The following is a 6,878-nucleotide window of genomic DNA, read 5'->3' on the forward strand; positions in this document are numbered from 1 at the left end:
TCAAACACAAGTGACTATCTACCAAAAATGGGTAGTACCTCCACCAAATGAGGATGAAGGCGCAGAAAATGAGCTTGAGCATCTCGTAGTTGTTTCTGAAGACGCAAAGGAAGACTGGCTACAACCCGTCATTGACTACTTGAGTTATGGGATACTGACAAAAGACTAAAGAAGAAGAACTGAAATTCGTCGTCGTGCACCTTGATTCCTTTACTACAAGGATACTTTATATAGAAGATCTTTTGAGGGGGTACTCTTGCGATGTTTGGGGGAGGATGAAGCAATCTAAGCTTTGCAAGAAGCACATTCAGGAGTATGTGGATCACATCAATCTGGACCAAAGCTCCACTTCCACATAAAAAAAAGGGATATTATTGGCCAACGATGGTGAAAGATTGCTTAGACTATGCTCGAAGATGCAAGGCTTGTCAGTTTCATGCGAATTTTATGCATCAACCGCCCAAAGCATTACACCCGACTGTCGTATCTTGGCCATTTGACGCTTGTGGGTTGGACGTTGTTGGTTTGTTGCCAAAATCTTCTGGTGGACACTTGTACATCTTAGCTACAACCGACTACTTCTCAAAATGGGTCAAAGTTGTCGCTCTTAAAGAAGTGGAGAAAGAGAATGTTGCGAACTTCATCTGAGTAAATATCATTTACCACTTCGACATTTCTCGTTACATAATAACAGACAATGGCAAGCCATTTGATAATAAATTGATGAACAAGATTTGTGATCTCTTCGATTTTAAGCAGCGTAAATCTTCTATGTATCATGTTGCCGCCAATGGTCTAGCTGAAGTGTTCGATAAAACTATGTAACTTGTTGAAGAAGGTAGTCTCCAAGTCCAAACGAGATTGGCATCAACGAATGAAAGAAACTTTGTGGGCATACAGGAAGACTTACCGCACACCAACGCAAGCAACCCCATACTCGCTTGCTTATGGAGTTGAACCAGTCCTACCACTTGAGTGCCAAATACCTTCCGTACGCCTTGCTATTCAAGATGGGCTCACCGAAGAGGAAAATGCTCGATTGCGTCTTGTAGAGTTAGAAGCAGTTGATGAGAAAAGGTTGGAGGCTCAACAAAATCTTGAATGTTATCAAGTCTGTCTATCTCGTGCCTTCAACAAAAAGGCGCGCTTGAGGTCTTTCCAAGTTTGAGATCAAGTCCTTGCAGTAAGAAGACCCACCATTATTTCCCATAAGTCTGGGGGCAAATTCACCTTAAAATGGGATGGACCATATGTCGTACAAGAAGCATATTCAAGTGGCGCTTACAAGCTTGTTGATGTGAATGACATGAGGATCGGTCCTATTAACGCAAATTTTTTGAAGAAGTACTATCCTTGAGGCAAGATGACTCTTCTCGACGTACAAGCATAAACTGCATGTTACTCTTGGCCCGCAGGAGTAGAAACTGTGTACGGCCCCAAAAAAAATATCTGTTAGGTTGAAAACCTCACGAGAGGCGGCCTAGGCAAAAGTTAGGACACAAAAAGAAAAGTCCTCTGGGTCGAAAACCTCACGAAAGGCATCCTAGGCAAACGTTAGGACACAAAAAAGTCTGCTAGGTCGAAAACCTCGCAAGAGCTGTCCTAGGCAAAAGTTAGGACTAAATAAACACTCATTTTTCTGAACTAAGAAATGACTTGATCCTCTTCACCGAGGTACGTAGGCCGCTTAGAGTTTTATTCTAAGCTCAGTCTTATGAGTTTAAAAAAAAATCATTCTATGTGTCGTTCGAGTGAAGAATGTTGGAATGAAACCCGCCTGACCAGGCACATGCATATCATATATACAAGCATTCTTTTATTGAAATAGAGATCTTCACCAAATGCTGATGGTTTAATGGGGGAAAATCTCCATAGAAATGGGTTTCTCCAACGGGATGACTGTAGTCTCTTAGCAAGTTGAAGTCTGCAAATCTGTCAATTTTTAAGTTGTAGTCCTCAAATCCACCAACTCTTCAAGCTGAAGTCCAAAACCACCATATCTGCAAGTTGAAGTCTTCAAGCCAAGCTTCAAGTTGAAGTTTTGAATCCACCATGCCTGCAAGTTGAAGTCTTAAAATATAAGAAGACTTCAAGTTGAAGATTCAAATCCACCATATTTGCAAGTTGAAGTCTTAAAATCCAGCAAGTCTTCAAGTTGAAGTTTCAAATCCACTATGTCTGCAAGTTGAAGTCTTAAAATCCAGCAAATCTTCAAGTTGAACTTTTAAATCCACCATGTCTGCAAGTTGATGTCTTAAAATCCAGTAAGTCTTCAAGTTGAAGTTTCAAATCCACCATTTTTGCAAGTTGAAGTATTAAAAAGTGGGAAGTCCTCAAGTTGAAGTTTAAATCCACCATGTGTCACGACCCTACTAGGGGCCATGACGGGTACCCGGGGCTAACCACCGAGCACCACTCATACTACTACTCATCATACTTATTCTGCATTTTGTCTATTACTCTCACACTTCTAGCCATAAGGAAAACCATTTTCAATTTTGAAAATATAACTTCATTTAAATACATAAGCTCTTCGGCTATCAAAATAATACATATATACAAGAGGGAGAACGTGAGACCCTACTACCCACACATACGTATCTACGAGCCTCTACTAGAGTACTAGACATATGGACGGGACAGGACCCCGTCATGCCCAAAACATATATATACACAAAATAATAAATCAATGGCACCTCCAGAACAATGGAGTGCTCTCAAAGTCTGCTGATAGCCCCTACGAATCTGGGTCACCTCCCTGTCTACCTGTGGGCATGAACATAGCGTCCAAAGAAAAGGACGTCAGTACAAGCATTGTACTAAGTATGTAAGGCATAAACAATAATGATACATCAATGAAATAAGGAGACATCAAGTAAAGAACAACCTGTAACTGACTGTCAATCATCATAGAAATAATACAAACTGACTTACATCATAAACATCATCATATCATGTATATATATATATATATATATATATATATATATATAAAAGCTGCCCGACCATATAGGTACGATGTGATCATCATTAGCCCGCGTCCAGGCCTCCCGCGTCCGGGGTAACCATCTTATGCCGCTCACTAGTGGTGTCTGCCCATGTCATCTAGACATGGTGTATACGCTGCCGGCCTTAGTGGTGTCTGCCGGGCCATATAGGCATGGTGTAATATCATCATCATATGCTTATCATGAATCATTCATAGAAACTCGAATATAACTATACTCTATCGGGGTGACGTAAGGTCGTGAACCCCCGATACCATTATGGAGCAATCATAAGCATTCTGCCTCACCTTGAAAGAATTAGCACATAAGGTGAGTGTAGCCAAATGAACAACATCACATAATCGTAAATAGGATCATTAGCTTTGTAGAAACATCATATCATTATCATACTCGTGATGTATCTCTTATCTTATCTCATATGAAATTCTTCATGAACATGGACTCATAGTTTCTGGAGTATAAGAGGGTCATGGAGAATAAGGGAAGATCATGTCATAAGATTCATGCCTTAAAAAGAAGGGACTAGCCTCACATACCTTTTCGTTTAGCTACACTATCGCTTGAACGTTCTCCTTCAATGCTCACGTTTCTATCTTCAAAATAGTTCGTATCAACATTAGATAATCGATAGCTTAGCATACTTGACTAAAGATAGAGAAAATTAGGCAGCATTTCCTTTGTTTATACAACTTTCCCCATATCATATATCAACTTCCAAACGTTTATAATAACATTCACAACATCATAAGCAACAATCTTCATTCACCTACATTATCCATATTTCCCAATTTTACTTCAATTCATCCATAACCATGGTTGATACGCTCAAATTACACCTATTAATGGCGTAAAGCGGACGTTGTTAAATATAGTAACCCAAACAAGGTTGGGGTCGAATCCCACAGGGAATATGGAGAGAAAAGGGTACTAATTGTATGCGATACTAGTCTTTAAAGGCTTTAATCCTATTCCGAATAGTTTGAAAAGAGATTTGGTTTGTATTCACTATTTTGAAGTATTTGGAATTTGTTTGGATTGGGAGAACCAAAGTTGTGCCCCCGCGATGATTAGATGTTATGCTATGGGTGTCAATATGATATATTTCTAATGGGTCGGGGTTTTGTATGCACTTAATCTCTAATGCACTTTCTAATATTTTTCAATAGTTAGAAAGTATTTCGTTTCATGATTTTCCCAAATGCAGAAAAGTTGTAAATAAGATCAATTAAATATGCCAAGTAGAACTCATCTTATCCCTAAGTGAGTTCATTAAACGGGGGTTAGCGCCCCGAGTCCTTGTTATATTATTTCAAATCACACCCTAGTTCATCTTTCCAAATAAACTAGGGTTTGTGCACGAGCAAGTGTTTGCAACCACTAACGAACAATGAATACGAGAAATAATAAAACACATCACAATCCATTATATATATACAATGTTAGACACCCATTACATAACACTCATCATTTGGGTCCACAACTTTGATTAAAGAAACTACTCACACATTATGGTCTCAAAAGTAGTAAGCAATAAATGAGACACAAAGCTTACAAAGTGTGATAAAGATGATGAAAAATGGAATCTTGTTGTCTTCACTAAGCTCCAAAAGGGGAGTATTCAATGCTTACCCACCAATGGAACTTTTTTCACGTGGTTAAAAATAAAATTGGCTGCTAAAAAAAACCTAAAATGTTCTTTAAATAGGCTCCAAAAAACACAGCAACGATTGACAAAATTGCCCCCGATAGCAAGATTGACGGACCGTCGATCATTTGACGATCCGTCGATTCCTCTGTCCTTTGTATCTTCAGCAATGTGTTCCATTCGACGGTGTCGTCGACCAGTTCGACGCTCCATCGAGTATTCCGTCTTTCTCTCTTCTTATTGACAGATCCTGATTGACGACACAAACGACGAAGCATCGATCAGTTCGACGCTTCTTCGATGTCTCCGTCCTTTGTTGTCTTCAACTTTGTCATCACTGGAAAATCGAGCTTATCAACGCTTCGAAGGACGGTCCGTCGGCTGATCGACGGAATGCCGATTCTTCATTTCTGGCCAATCTTTCCTTTGTTCTTTCCTTTATTATTTTGGGCCATTGTTTTCCTAAAACACAAGAAAACATATTAACAAGAACCAGACTTGCTTGAAAACAACCAAAATTCATAGTAAAAAGGCGTCGAATGTGCCACAAATCCGCGGCACATCAACACCCCCAACTTAGGATCTTTGCTTGTCCTCAAGTAAGTCAGACAAAATAACCACAAAATAAAACTACAACTATGCTAAAAATAAAGTAAAAGTGACTACAATGGTGCTTGCTCATCGCTACCGGCATGTGCATTTTTCAAATCAACTCCCTCTTTCCTCATTCCCAAACAGGGTTCTTTAAAAAAAAACTTATTAGAATTGACCATGACGCTTCAATCGATGACATCACATTATTAGAAGCATTTATGCATGCGAGTATTCACCATTATGCCCTCACTTAGATTAGAAAATGTCCCACATACAATTTTACAATAAGAATCGGGAAAAGGATGGATGAGAATAGAAAACACTCGCGCTCACAAAGAAGTTCATGATTTACAAGTGCAGATACCATATGCTTGCCTTTAATTTCAATGCCTAACACTTTCGGATGGTTCAGTTGTGATCACTATAGGACTTGTTCTTGGGTTGTAATGTAGGCTCGGGGACGGGTAGGATACTCATTTGGGAATTAGCGACTCATTCTCCTCGACACTACAGATTTTGACCTTTCTTCTCATGCCCATTCTATTCATTCTTCAACTCATGACTAAGATGTGATTTTACTCTTACTAGAATTTACAATCTTTTTATGAGACAATATTATTATTATTATAAAACTATATATATATATACATTTTTTTTTGTAAACGTTTCTCAAATTTGATCCGCTATCACATTCAGTTCTCGACTATGCAACTCACACACCCCCAACTTTAGGCTCTTGACCTTTACTTCACACATATACCACCCCCAGCTTAGGCGATTTGCCTCTTTTTTCTAGTAGTGTCAAGGAGGGAACGGGTGCAAAGATGGAATGAATTCATGAAGCGGGGAAAAGGTTTGTTACGGCTAATCAAGAGAAAAAATCAAAGGCTCAACGTGGGAACTAGTGATATTCATATAGAACAGGTTTTGGGCTTTTTAAGATTGACGTGACTATTTAGAAGGAAAGCCTATGATCACTTCACAACCAACTATCCTAAGAAATATAGCACGACCTACCAGGCAAGTTCTGGATCCATATATGCTAATAATGAACACAAGAAGTTCTCACACTCACAATGGCATAAGGATTTGAACACTTAATTCATACACACTCTAATATCTATGATGTCACAAAAAGAACCATACATGTCAATTCATTACAACTTAAGATACTCAATATACTTTCGGAGGGGTCAATTTCAAATGAATCTATTTTCAAGTTCACAAATATCCATTTTCATTCAAAATTCATGCCATAAGTTCAAAATGCAACAACCATAAAAGTCACAATTACTTTAAACAAAATTTAACACATATATACGCTACAAGGTACATCAGGTTACCCCACCCCAGCAAAAAGAGGATGTATTGTCCCCAATGCATCAAAAATCATACCATCACCCCATGGTGGAGGGGCCGACCTGAGATGCTCTAATCTTGCTGTTGCTGCTGAGGTGTCTCCTCCGCAGCAGTGCGAATGAGAGCCCTCTCTACTACTGGCTCAGTGGACTGAAGAGGTAGAGCTGACTGGCTCTGTGGCTGCAGGAGTTATCGTAATCGGCCTGACTGGTGCTGGGATAACACTAGTGCTGGAAGATGCGCCGGTGAACCTCGTGTCCAGGCGCGACCGA

Source organism: Lycium barbarum, chromosome 12 (genome assembly GCF_019175385.1).
Source record: "Lycium barbarum isolate Lr01 chromosome 12, ASM1917538v2, whole genome shotgun sequence".
NCBI lineage: Eukaryota > Viridiplantae > Streptophyta > Magnoliopsida > Solanales > Solanaceae > Lycium > Lycium barbarum.